The sequence below is a fragment of the Triticum urartu genome, chromosome 2A, assembly GCF_056163025.1.
Source record: "Triticum urartu cultivar PI428250 chromosome 2A, HENAU_Tu73, whole genome shotgun sequence".
NCBI classification, from domain to species: domain Eukaryota; kingdom Viridiplantae; phylum Streptophyta; class Magnoliopsida; order Poales; family Poaceae; genus Triticum; species Triticum urartu.
In genome coordinates this window covers 161,889,565-161,904,375 of record NC_141874.1, presented here as the reverse complement: position 1 = coordinate 161,904,375, position 14,811 = coordinate 161,889,565, and the positions used below count along the sequence as shown (strand labels likewise).

Sequence of the window (14,811 nt, the reverse complement as noted above, 5' to 3'; positions counted from 1 at the left end):
TATTTTCATATTTGAGAGTTCTCTCGAATTTTGAAAATAGGATCATTTGATTTATTTATTTCGTCTTCAATAATTTTTCCGGTGTCAGAAAATATGAGAGAGGGAATAATATGACTTTCCCAAATTTAGGAAAAATGAAGATATAATAAATAGATCAATTTTGCTTTCCGGTGTTTATTTGCATTTTATTTGGACAGGGAAAAATGCGCGTTTTCAAAAATTGCATTTTAGGTCCGGAGAAAAGTTCATTTTGTTCGGCTCATTTTTAGGAGTCGGGGAAAATTTACTTTAGATTTTTCGGAGTTCGTTTAGATCCCTTTTTTGTTTTTTTTCTGCGCGAGGAAACTATTTTAAAAAAAAATTTGAGCAGCGCCTTGGGCCAAAGGCCCAAGCCAAGCCACCTACCGCCGCGCTCCCAGGCGCCAGGCGCCGAGCCAGGAGCCGGTCGGCCGCCGCCGCCTCTTGCTAGGACCGAATCCTTTTAGGATTCTAGGGCGCCCCCTTGTCCCCTTTTCCTTATTTTGTTTTCTTTAGTCCTACTCCGTTTATTTTCTAGATCTTTCCTACTCCTATTCTAATTCCTTGTCCTCTACCCCAAGTAAACCCCTCCCCTCCCCAATATAAATACCCAAGCACCCCCCCTCTAAACACATCAAATCAAAGCTCTCCTCCACACCGCACCTTACCACCGCCGCGCCGCATCACACCGCGCCCTGCGTCACCGCCGCCGCCGCCCCACACCCGCGCCGCCGCCGCACCTTGCCCACGCCGCCGCCCTACGCCGACGCCGCCGGAGCCCCTCACCGGAGACCTCGCCAAGGTTGCCCCGCACTACATCTATTCTTTTTCTCGGATCATTTTCTTCTAATCGTTCCGATTCTTTTCTTCTCTAAACCGTTCCGGTTTTCTAGATCGGTTTTTGGATCGGTTTTCTTCTCCGAAACCCTAGATCGGATTCGTTTTCTTCTCCGATTTAGTTGCTTTGGACCGTTCGCCGGACCGTTCGTCCTAACGAACGTGATCACCGGATTCTTCTAGGTTAACGAACGTCCGTTCGTTTAACCGTTCTTCTTTTTCTTTTCGTCGGATTTATTCCGCGATCGCGATCTCAGATCCGATCTTCTTTCTAGTCTTTCTTTTCGCTCGTTTATCGGAATCAGGTGATTCAAGCGCCTGGAGTTTCATCTCGAAACCGCCGTTCCGTCTAATCAACTTGAACAAGCTTTTGTTACAGTAAAATTTTGACCTAGATTCAACTTGCTAGAACCGAGTTGTTTTCTTCCGCCGTTTGTTTTTCGTTCTTTCTTTGCAACCGGAGTTCTTAAGTTGAACTACCTGGTTCGTTCTCTTGTTCGAGTTTTACCTGTGCATTAGATGAGTACTTATTGTATGCTTGTTGTTTGTCTGCGATAGATTACCCGGATTGCGCCGCTTGTTACTTCGAAACCCTAGGACTCGCGGATCATCAGCAAGGCAAGTAACACTTTGATCATACCTTTTCTACAACCCATGATTTATTGCATTAGATCAATCCTCACACATTGCATGATTAGGATCTAATTAAATTGTGGGATGGGAAGTAGATGAGGTAGTACCTATTACCTGTATTATTATGAAACCTTTGGGAGTTACTTCTACGTTTACTTATTATGCCATGCTATGCTAGTAGACGTGGATTGGGTGAGTGATATCCATGACAGATGTGAGATTGATAATTTTAATGGTTTATCTAAGGTGGCAACTTAAACACACATCTGGGTGGATTGAGGCACCTGATGTCTATCAGGACTTGCCTGTTTTTTTTTGGACCGCCACCCAGGCTCAAAGGGATCATAAGATAATTCATGCTAGAAACTTCCGTGTGCAGCCACATGCTACTATGGGCTCTGGCATAGTTGACTAAGTTGTGCGAACTCTTACGGGGTGGACTAGCAGATGTAGGGGATGTAGGTGTACCGGTCTACCCCACATGTAAGGTGCTAGTGCTTCTGAAAGACTATGTCTCGGTCATCCGTTTCTCAAACACCATGTAGTGCGAGAAACCAAACGGAGGCGATCGAGTCATGTGGGGAAAAGTGCGCAACCTCTGCAGAGTAACAAACTAATCATGATTAGCCGTGTCCCCGGTTATGGACAACTTGAGTATCTAGTACTTGAATATCATTGTGAATCTCAACATGTTACTTCTAATTAATGTTATTGGGTTTTAATTACTTTTAATTGGGATTGAGAATGCTGTCAACCATTCTCAATGTTTCACAACCACCATGATAGTAAATAAAATTTATTCCTTTGCAGTAGGGAAAAATTGGCTTTACGAAAAACTGTAACCATAGAGCTTTCCACCAGCCATATATGCATATAGTATAGCTGTTTCATTCCATTACTCTCTATGTGTTACTTTGCCAGCATATTCCATGTGCTGACCCGTTTTCGGGTTGCAACGTTAATGTTGCAGACATTTCAGACGACGATTGAGGTGCGTTTAGGTCATGGTTCTATACTCAGTGATGCCGCTGGAGTTGATGGACCCATTTATCTTCCAAGTCTTCCGCTGTTATCTTTAAAATATGGCCTTAAGTCATATTTATTGTAGTAAGTTCTTTTTCAGCCATCGATGTAATAAGTGTGTGATTGCAACTCTGCTATAAAACCTCGATGTACTGTGTGGTGTCAGCATTACTGATCCAGGGATGACACCGTAGCACAGTAGACGTGATCCATTCGGGTCAGGTCGCTACAGAGATGGTATCAGAGCACACGCTGACTGTAGGACACGACCACTAAGTTAAAGCCATAGATCACCCCTCTCTTCTCATTTTCTAACTCCTCATCTTTTCTACTCTATTAGGATGACGAACGCGAAGATTAAGTACGCTCAACCGGATGAAGGCACACCATTTGGATTTCACCTGAAGGAAGTCACCAAGTACCTGAACATTGGATTACCAAGCTTCACGGGAACCTTCAACGCCACTCTGCCTGAAGAGGAGCGCTGGAAGATTCAAGCTCACGTTCCGGGAAGAACATTCGCGCCAATCACGAAACCCACAGATAGTGTTTTCAATGCACCAACCTGGAGTCTAGGAAGGAGCATGGCATCTCATATCACCATAGGACGCATTGGAGAAGTTTATCAAGAAGACCTCAAGGACACTATCTACCAGATTTGCGGATGCCGTGATGAACAATGGGAGTTAGTCAGCACCAAGAAGGATAGATCCATTGCATCTTTCATCCAGGAGTTAAACCAGCACATTCGACGCCACGAGAACTAGATGTGCAATGATATGGTAGAGTTGAAGAATGCGAAGGCAAGGATCATCGAGCTAGAAGGAGAACTGAAGTCTACACGCAAGGACTACATGGACGAGATCGTAGCTCTAGCAAGGCACAATTGCGATCTTAAGCAGGAGATTGAAGAACTCAAGAGGAAGTTAGCATCCCAGGAGGATGACAAGTACGTCGCATGTCCAGACAACTACATCATCATCGACAACACCGATTCGGATCCAAGTGAACCCGACTTTGAAGACGAAGCTGGAGTAGATATCATGGAGTCTTCCACCGGTTCAAATTTCTAGATGACCACCAGATAGTAGTAGTATTCCCCCATGTAAACACATTATAGTCGAGCACTTTTTGCGATAGTTAGACCGTTTGTAAGCCCTTGTTTGATTGATTGAAGTGAATTGTGTGCTTTTGCCTCATGTGCATATGGGTAGGGTTTTCCCTTTAGACCCCCTCTATTCTTAATTCTCGTCTTTTCTAAACCCTCAGATGCCTCCGAGACGTGACAATGGATTTCCACCGGAGCTCACTCAGTTGATCCAGCAGCAGAATCAATTGATGCAAATGTTAGTTCAGAATCAGCAGAACAACAACAACAACCCACCACCACCACCACCTGTTGACCACTTAGCCCGTTTCCTTAGGCTGAATCCGCCGGTGTTTTCCAGTAGCACCGAGCCAATAGTAGCAGACCGATTGGCTCCGCAAGATAGGAAGGGAGTTGACCACTGCAGGATGCACGGATGGTGAGAAAGTGAAGTTTGCCGCACACCAGCTTGACGGACCCGCAGCAGCATGGTGGGAGAATTTCACAGCCACTTACCCAGTTGACACTGTCACATGGGATCAGTTTCAGCAAGCTTTCCGCACTGCCCATGTTTCAGCAGGAGCTATGGCCATAAAGAAGCGTGAGTTTCGCAACTTACGCCAAGGAGGAAGGACTGTTGGCCAGTATGTGGAAGAGTTTAGTAAGCTAGCCCGTTATGCCCCAGATGACGTTGCTACGGATGCAGCCAAGCAGGAGAAGTTTCTGGAAGGATTGAATGATGAACTAAGCATGCAGTTGATGGTAGCAAATTTCAACAACTACCAGGAGTTGGTAGATCGTGCCATCATGATAGAAGGGAAGCAACAGCAGATTGAGAACCGTAAGAGGAAGTATGGACAGGGGAAGTATAACTCTGGAGCCCAGCAGAAGCCCCATTTTACCCCTAAACCGGGATTTCAGTTTCAGCATACCCATGGAGGAGGTAGTTCGCACAATCATAATGGCCACAAGAATGGTAATGGGAATGGAGGAAGCAACGGCCAGAACCGGACCATCCCATCGACCCCAACCAAGAGAGACCTGAGTCAAGTCACCTGTTTCAAGTGTTCGAAGACCGGACATTATGCCAATGAATGTCCTGAAGGCCAGAATGGAAATGGCAATGGAAGCTCTGGGAAGAAGCCGAACCCTTTCAATAGGGGACAGGTGAACCACGTTAATATGGAGGAGATTGAAGATCAGCCCGATGCAGTAATCGGTAAGTTTTTGGTTAAGTCATTTACTGCACTCATTCTTTTTGATACTGGTGCATCGCATTCATACATATCAAGGGGATTTGTGGAAAAGTATAGCCTGCCCACTAGGATTCTTAAAACACCTATGCTAGTAAGCTCGCCAGGAGCAGAATACATGGCCAGACAAGGATGTTTTCAAGTACCATTGAGAATAGGAAGGCATGTATTCCCAACGGATTTAATTATTCTGGAATCCCAAGGTCTGGATGTGATTCTTGGTATGGATTGGCTGTCGATGTATGGAGGAAACATCGATTGCGCCAGTAAGACAATTTTGCTTACCACACCAGAAGGAAGAAGGATCAAGTATGTATCCCGACATGTGCCAAACAGGACACAAGTGAATTGCTTATCAGGAGTTGTGCAGGAGGAAGTACCAGTGGTAAAGGATTTTCCTGATGTATTTCCTGAGGAATTACCAGGCATGCCACCGGATAGAGACATTGAGTTTTTGATTGAGTTATTGCCAGGTACAGGCCCAATATCGAAGCGACCGTACCGGATGCCAGCAAAGGATTTGGTGGAAATTAAGAATCAGATTAAGGAGTTATTGGATAAAGGTTACATTCGCCCAAGTTCTTCACCTTGGGGATCACCCGTACTTCTAGTGGAAAAGAAGGATGGATCATTAAGGATGGTTGTAGATTATCGGGGATTGAATGAAGTAACCATCAAGAACAAGTACCCACTGCCAATGATCAACGATCTGTTTGATCGATTGCAAGGAGCTAAAGTGTTTTCCAAGATCGATTTGCGATCAAGGTACCATCAGTTGAAAATTCGAGAGCAGGACATACCTAAGATAGCATTCACCACAAGATATGGACTGTATGAGTATACCGTTATGTCATTTGGATTGACTAACGCACCTGCCTATTTTATGAACCTGATGAACAAAGTGTTTATGGAGTTTTTGCATAAGTTCGTCGTAGTGTTCATCGATGACATTTTGGTTTATTCAAAGAATGAAGAGGAGCATAAGGAACATTTGCGTTTGGTTTTGGAGAAATTAAGGGAACATCAGTTATATGCCAAATTCAGCAAATGTGAGTTTTGGTTGAAGGAAGTTGGATTCCTCGGACACGTTATATCCGGAGAAGGTATAGCAGTTGACCCCACAAAGGTTGAGACCGTAACCGAATGGGAAGCACCAACAACAGTTGGAGAGATCCGGAGTTTTCTTGGACTCGCAGGATACTACCGGAGATTCATTGAGAACTTTTCAAAGATTGCAAAGCCTATGACTGAATTGTTGAAGAAGGATACTAAGTTCAAATGGACTGAGGAGTGTGAGGCTAGTTTCCAGGAGTTGAAGAAACGATTGGTTACCTCACCAGTATTGATTTTGCCAGATCAGACCAAGGATTATGAGGTGTATTGCGACGCTTCACATCGAGGACTTGGAGCAGTGCTTATGCAGGAAGGGAGAGTTGTTTCGTATGCATCACGACAACTGAAGCCTCATGAGTTGAATTATGCCACGCATGATTTGGAGTTAGCAGCCGTAGTGCATGCATTGAAGACGTGGAGACATTTCCTCATTGGAAATCATTGTGAGGTGTACACGGATCATAAGAGTTTGAAGTACATTTTCACTCAGAAGGAGTTGAACCTCCGACAGAGGAGATGGTTGGAGCTCATCAAGGATTATGACATGAGATTGCATTACCATCCCGGAAAGGCTAATGTAGTAGCTGACGCATTGAGCCGCAAGAGCCATGTCAATACGATAATGACGGGGAAAATACCAAAGGAGTTAGCAGAAAACCTTCGTGAACTAAGCTTAGAGATAGTTCCGAGAGGCTATGTAGCAGCATTGGAGATTCAGTCAACATTGATGGATAAACTCCGCATACGGAAGGAGGTGCAGGACACCGTTACCAAACCAATTTTCTTATAACAACAGTTACCAAACCAGTTTGAAGATGGCCCCTTTCGAAGCTTTATATGGAAGGAGGTGCAGGACACCGTTGTCCTGGAACGAAGTTGGAGACCGTCAATTCTTTGGACCAGATTTGATTAAGGAGTCTGAATGGAAGGTTAAGTTGATTCGCGATAGGCTCAAGGTAGCCCAGTCCAGGCAGAAGAGCTACGCAGATTCAAAACGCAAGGAGACAGTTTACGAAACCGGAGACAGAGTTTACCTTCGAGTATCCCCACTTCGAGGAGTTAAGCGTTTTGGAGTTAAGGGAAAGTTAGCACCGCGTTTCGTTGGACCATTTAAGATCGTGAAACGTATGGGAGAAGTCGCTTATAAGTTGGAATTACCAGAAGGACTGTCAGGAGTTCATGATGTATTCCATGTTTCTCAGCTGAAGAAATGTCACGCCGAGATGGCGGAGGTACCGCTAAGAGATACAGTGCCATTAGAAGCAATTCAGTTAAAGGATGACCTAACATATGAGGAGAAGCCAGTCAAGATTCTCGATGTTGCCAGTAGAGTTACTCGCAGCAAGGTTATCAAGTTTTGCAAAGTTCAGTGGAACCACCATTCAGAGGATGAAGCCACCTGGGAGAGAGAAGAAGATTTGCTCAAAGACCACCCTCACCTATTTTCTAGCCAACCCGAATCTCGAGGGCGAGATTCATCTTAAGGGGGGTAGGTTTGTAACATCCCAAATTTTCAATTTGGAATGTTATACACTAGATCATATGCATATCATATTTTCTTGCATTTTGGTTGATCCTAGAAATTTCACGCAACTCAAGGACCCTCGGAGAGAGTTGGAGATTTCGTTATTTTCATATTTGAGAGTTCTCTCGAATTTTGAAAATAGGATCATTTGATTTATTTATTTCGTCTTCAATAATTTTTCCGGTGTCAGAAAATATGAGAGAGGGAATAATATGACTTTCCCAAATTTAGGAAAAATGAAGATATAATAAATAGATCAATTTTGCTTTCCGGTGTTTATTTGCATTTTATTTGGACAGGGAAAAATGCGCGTTTTCAAAAATTGCATTTTAGGTCCGGAGAAAAGTTCATTTTGTTCGGCTCATTTTTAGGAGTCGGGGAAAATTTACTTTAGATTTTTCGGAGTTCGTTTAGATCCCTTTTTTGTTTTTTTTCTGCGCGAGGAAACTATTTTAAAAAAAAATTTGAGCAGCGCCTTGGGCCAAAGGCCCAAGCCAAGCCACCTACCGCCGCGCTCCCAGGCGCCAGGCGCCGAGCCAGGAGCCGGTCGGCCGCCGCCGCCTCTTGCTAGGACCGAATCCTTTTAGGATTCTAGGGCGCCCCCTTGTCCCCTTTTCCTTATTTTGTTTTCTTTAGTCCTACTCCGTTTATTTTCTAGATCTTTCCTACTCCTATTCTAATTCCTTGTCCTCTACCCCAAGTAAACCCCTCCCCTCCCCAATATAAATACCCAAGCACCCCCCCTCTAAACACATCAAATCAAAGCTCTCCTCCACACCGCACCTTACCACCGCCGCGCCGCATCACACCGCGCCCTGCGTCACCGCCGCCGCCGCCCCACACCCGCGCCGCCGCCGCACCTTGCCCACGCCGCCGCCCTACGCCGACGCCGCCGGAGCCCCTCACCGGAGACCTCGCCAAGGTTGCCCCGCGCTACATCTATTCTTTTTCTCGGATCGTTTTCTTCTAATCGTTCCGATTCTTTTCTTCTCTAAACCGTTCCGGTTTTCTAGATCGGTTTTTCGATCGGTTTTCTTCTCCGAAACTCTAGATCGGATTCGTTTTCTTCTCCGATTTAGTTGCTTTGGACCGTTCACCGGACCGTTCGTCCTAACGAACGTGATCACCGGATTCTTCTAGGTTAACGAACGTCCGTTCGTTTAACCGTTCTTCCTTTTCTTTTCGTCGGATTTATTCCGCGATCGCGATCTCAGATCCGATCTTCTTTCTAGTCTTTCTTTTCGCTCGTTTATCGGAATCAGGTGATTCAAGCACCTGGAGTTTCGTCTCGAAACCGCCGTTCCGTCTAATCAACTTGAACAAGCTTTTGTTACAGTAAAATTTTGACCTAGATTCAACTTGCTAGAACCGAGTTGTTTTCTTCCGCCGTTTGTTTTTCGTTCTTTCTTTGCAACCGGAGTTCTTAAGTTGAACTACCTGGTTCGTTCTCTTGTTCGAGTTTTACCTGTGCATTAGATGAGTACTTATTGTATGCTTGTTGTTTGTCTGCGATAGATTACCCGGATTGCGCCGCTTGTTACTTTGAAACCCTAGGACTCGCGGATCATCAGCAAGGCAAGTAACACTTTGATCATACCTTTTCTACAACCCATGTTTTATTGCATTAGATCAATCCTCACACATTGCATGATTAGGATCTAATTAAATTGTGGGATGGGAAGTAGATGAGGTAGTACCTATTACCTGTATTATTATGAAACCTTTGGGAGTTACTTCTACGTTTACTTATTATGCCATGCTATGCTAGTAGACGTGGATTGGGTGAGTGATATCCATGACAGATGTGAGATTGATAATTTTAATGGTTTATCTAAGGTGGCAACTTAAACACACATCTGGGTGGATTGAGGCACCTGATGTCTATCAGGACTTGCCTGTTTTTTTTGGACCGCCACCCAGGCTCAAAGGGATCATAAGATAATTCATGCTAGAAACTTCCGTGTGCAGCCACATGCTACTATGGGCTCTGGCATAGTTGACTAAGTTGTGCGAACTCTTACGGGGTGGACTAGCAGATGTAGGGGATGTAGGTGTACCGGTCTACCCCACATGTAAGGTGCTAGTGCTTCTGAAAGACTATGTCTCGGTCATCTGTTTCTCAAACACCATGTAGTGCGAGAAACCAAACGGAGGCGATCGAGTCATGTGGGGAAAAGTGCGCAACCTCTGCAGAGTAACAAACTAATCATGATTAGCCGTGTCCCCGGTTATGGACAACTTGAGTATCTAGTACTTGAATATCATTGTGAATCTCAACATGTTACTTCTAATTAATGTTATTGGGTTTTAATTACTTTTAATTGGGATTGAGAATGCTGTCAACCATTCTCAATGTTTCACAACCACCATGATAGTAAATAAAATTTATTCCTTTGCAGTAGGGAAAAATTGGCTTTACGCAAAAACTGTAACCATAGAGCTTTCCACCAGCCATATATGCATATAGTATAGCTGTTTCATTCCATTACTCTCTATGTGTTACTTTGCCAGCATATTCCATGTGCTGACCCATTTTCGGGCTGCAACGTTAATGTTGCAGACTTTTCAGACGACGATTGAGGTGCGTTTAGGTCATGGTTCTATACTCAGTGATGCCGCTGGAGTTGATGGACCCATTTATCTTCCAAGTCTTCCACTGTTATCTTTAAAATATGGCCTTAAGTCATATTTATTGTAGTAAGTTCTTTTTCAGCCATCGATGTAATAAGTGTGTGATTGCAACTCTGCTATAAAACCTCGATGTACTGTGTGGTGTTAGCATTACTGATCCAGGGATGACACCGTAGCACAGTAGACGTGATCCATTCGGGTCAGGTCACTACACCAAAATAAGGGCAAAAGTGTTTGGAAAAGTAGATACGTTGGAGACGTATCAACTCCCCCAAGCTTAAACATTTGCTTGTCCTCAAGCAATTCAGTTGACAAACTGAAAGTGATAAAGAAATTTTTTTACAAACTCTGTTTGCTCTTGTTGTTGTAAATATGTAAAGCCAGCATTCAAGTTTTCAGCAAAGATTATAACTAACCACATTCGCAATAACGCATAGGTCTCAAGTTTACTCATATCAATAGCATAATCAACTAGCGAGCCATAATAATAAAACTCGGAGAGTGCACAGTCAAAAATATCCTTAGTACCCACCCATAGGTACCTACCTATGGCTCTCCCACCACCACCCCGTCTCTGACCTCATCATCGATGATCTCCAACATCATCCACTAATCAGTGGATCCCTTCCGATCATCCTCTCCGGCGTCTCTTCGTGATCAGGGAAATACCCATCTTCTATGGGTTCGTCTGATGGATCTACTCTTGGCCTGGATTTCTCCAAGGGTATGGCTTTTTTTGAGGAGGTTTTCAGATCCACTGGTCAAACGATTCACCCAATGGGACGAAGGAGGGCTTTCACATTGATTGTGTCCTTTAGCCGTCACACTTTCCGTTTGTCGGAGGAGTCTATGGCAGCAGCTTTGGAGTCTGCAATTGGTGGATCGGCAATAGATCTACGAGTTCTCCACGTCAAAGACAAGGTTTTCTCTTTCCAAGTCTCATGCAAGCAAGTTGGTTTTCTTATTGTTGATCTGCGTTCATTTGCTTGCGATCTGTTCAAATGCTATTTCAATCTTTGGGGCAATGGAGGACCTAATTGGGTTCGGGAACTTAAGATCTGGCGTAAGGAGTGTGATGCTGAGTGGATTTTGATTAGTCCTACTAAACGTAGATCTTTTTTGGGTCTTTTGGCCATGCACAAACATCCAGTTAGATCCTCTCTCAAGTCAGCTACCACAGTTCGCAAGAAATTGTCTTTTGCCACGTTTGAACGGTATTCTGCCTACAAGGGTTATAGATATCCTGCTTCTCAAAATTGCATTGATACTATTACGGATGGGGATTATAATCTTTCGGCTCATGAGCGTGTTGTTATTAGACAAGCGCCACCACCTGAATTGCACTGGACGGTGGCACGGCTGCCTATTGTGTTTGGTTCTATTCAGCCATTGCCGGTGTTGCACCGGTTGGCCATGTCATCCACACCGGATCTGGTAACTGTGGATCCGCGGCCCGTGGTTTCTGGTAATCTTTCTGCACAATTTTCGGAAGCGGGAATTTCTCCAGTTCAAAATGATAGCTTGGGGTCTAGCCCATCTTATTTCGATGCGCATCGTGCCGACCCAATATCTCATGAGTTATTGGTTGGGCCAATCCCTGGTCTTTTGACTAATGGGCCTGCCTCGTCGCAGAATACCCCAATTTCTGAAATGGTGTAAACATCTATTGGCCCAAGCCCACCGTCCCCCCCACAGGAAATACCCACCTCGCAAGAAGCAACACAATAGTTTGATGCCATGGTCAATGACATGGTGGACTGGGTTTTAACTTGTACCCTCTGTAATCTCAGGGGCCACCTAGCAACCTCTTGTGGAATGCGAGCGGTCTGCTCGGCTTGCTCACGCTCAGGTCACTTTAGCAGAGATTGTAATGATTACGCGCGCACCAATGTATTGGCTTGGAGACCAATTTCTCTGCAACAAAGCGCGAGTATATCGGAAAACCCTGCCGTTCAGGGGAACGGTGCCGGAGTTATTGGGATAGCTTGCCTAGTCCCATCATCGCCGCCCACATTGCACCAATCCCCCTCCTCTTCTCAAGAAAAACCCCATCCCCTCACAGCAGCACCCGGCTATGGCGAACTATGAGCTCGACCCGCAGCGTTTTGTGCCAGTAGGCCACCACATCATCGACGGTGGAGAAAGGTGGCTTTCATTCACCTTCATCACTCCTGCAACTCGCCCTCCTCGCCGCCATGAGGATTACATGGTCGCCGAGGTCATGCCTGCTCCAGAGGGACCGCTGGGACCTGTCAGGGATGAGATTGTTCAGTTTCTTCAGCACAGAGGTACTCTAGTCCGCTCCACTCAGCCTTGGTTTCATGGGGTAGGATTATTTCAAGTGAGGGATCCATCTGTCAGATATACTTTGATTCAGCATGCTCCTTTCCCTCTGGGCAATGACCGCTTTGTTAGATTTATGAAGCATGATGAGGGAGATAATATTAAGGGAAATCATGGGTTTCGCAAGGGTTGGATCATGTTCATTGGTATTCCTCTAGATTACCACAATACAGAGTTCATATCACAGGCGATGGGCACTTTTGGGAAATTTCATTCATGGGATAGTGAGGATCCATATCTGGTTCGGACCTTGGTGGAGGCAAGTTTTCCTGACACACCATTGGTGCCACGTGATGTGGGCTTTGGAGATTATGCAGAATGGGGAGGAGCCCAGGTCTCATGGACTGCTGCTTGTTATGTGCTAGGTGCTGATTTTGCCGATCAGATGCCAAACGATGAAGATCCAATGCCGCTAGATGGAAATCCACACCCTCTGCCTGGAAATCTGCTACAGGATAATTTGATGTTTGTTCTTCCGCCATATCCGATGTTGGGTTGGAATGATGCGCCCATAGCACCTCCCTTGCCTCAGGAAAATAACTTAGGAGGTGCTGGATGGGGAAATGCAGTCTGGGGTGACAATGAGGATGAACACCCATAGCCGCCACAGCCTGCTGGGTGGGGAAATGCTGTGCCTGTGCAATATCAGGTTTCTATTGTCATTGATCAACCGGAGGGCTCTGGGTCCGTGGAACAACAAGTGGAGGTTCAGTATGAGGAGCAAAATCAGCTGCAGCCGATTCAGCAAATGCAGAACAACGTGCAGCAGATTGTGGAGGAAAATCCTTTAGCAATTGTTCCTTATCAACCTCCTGTCGTTCAGCAGCACCAGATATTCATTGTCTTGGCAAGGATTGTGACTGGGCCACCCCTTCCTCCAGAGATGATTTGGAAGAGATCTTTTGAAAATCTGTTACCTGAATTTACTGTCAAGGAGGTGCCTCGCCCTTTCTTCTTCAAGCCACTTGGGACTGTGACATACTCCAAGCGCACATGGACAATTGCTTTTGATGATTCACAGAGAATGTCTTCTTTGGTGCCCTGCTTGCCCACTAATCTTACACTCAGGAAGCCTATGGTGGCCAAACGACCAGTTGCCAGAGCTCTTTTTGGAAGTTCTTCAGATGAGTTTCTCAGTGCTAGTGTTAATGCAGTGTCTGATTCTGTTGGGTCTGGTGAGATGCACCCTCAAGATGTTGTGGCTGGCAGCATGGAGGAGAACTCCTCTTCTTTTGTGGGTTTTTCTTCCTCTGTGTAGGCCAAGGATATGAAACAGACAAGGAAGACTGTGGCCCCTTTAGTGGATACTTCTATACGGCGATGTACTACAAGCGCGACAAAGCTGGATGGGTTCAAATCAATGACTTTTGAGCAGCTTTCCCTCCAGCCCACCAAAAGGCGTCCTCAGTCCAAGCCCATACATGCGAAGGCCCAGCCCACACCTGAAGACGCAGAAGACGCTGGCAAGTCTGCAGAGGCCCCTCCACCCACGCCTAGCAACATACTGCAAGCAATTGGAGCGGAGCTGGAGATTGACCCCAACCTGCTATCCAAGGAGAAGCGTACGGCTAATCCCAAGGACTCCTCCTCCTCCAGTGGTGTTTAAATGTTGCAGTTTAAAACTTTAGCTAGGTGTAGCGAGCCTTTTAACTTCGCTGTCGTCTGTGTCGTTCTAAAACTTTATGCTGCATGGTCTGAACTGGATGCATTTTGTTTTTATGGTGTGGGATGTATGACATTGTGTGTCATGCAGTTGCTGAGACTTCGCTTTTGGTTATCTCATGAATCAAAGGTCTATGCGTAATTGGAAGGTGCTTTGTTGGAATGTCCATGGTCTAAATTCTGAAACACGACAACGCTCTGTTAGAGAGAAAGTTTCTGACAGTCAGTGTGCAGTTTCTTGTTTGCAAGAAACTAAGCTATCAGATTTCCCTCATTCATTAATTAAGAGCATTTGTCCTAGGGGTTTTGATCAGTTCATTGAAACACCCTCCAGAGGATCCTCGGGGGGTATTCTGACAGTATGGCGTTCAGATGTTTTTAAGGGTACATTAGTGGAAGTAAAGCCTTTTGGTATGATCATCAGTTTCACTTCTGTGCATAATAACGATCAGTGGTTTTTAGTCATTGTATATGGACCTTGTCAGGGTGTATTGAGGGATGAGTTTGTTAACTGGTTGTATAATCTTCAAGTGGAGCCAGAACAAAATGGCTGCTACCGGGTGATTTTAATTTTATCAGGTCCATGGACAATCGTAATCTTCCGGGAGGGGATGTTAATGATATTTTTATCTTCAATGAGATCATTGGCCATTTAGGTCTGCTGGAACTTCCTTTAAAGGGTAGAA

At 45.1% G+C, this 14,811-nt stretch overlaps 1 pseudogene; it reads left to right on the top strand.

The window, feature by feature from the left end:
- The first annotated feature begins 12,848 nt into the window (after positions 1 to 12,848).
- On the top strand, positions 12,849 to 14,069 carry LOC147984393 (uncharacterized; annotated as a pseudogene).
- The last annotated feature ends 742 nt before the right edge of the window (positions 14,070 to 14,811 follow it).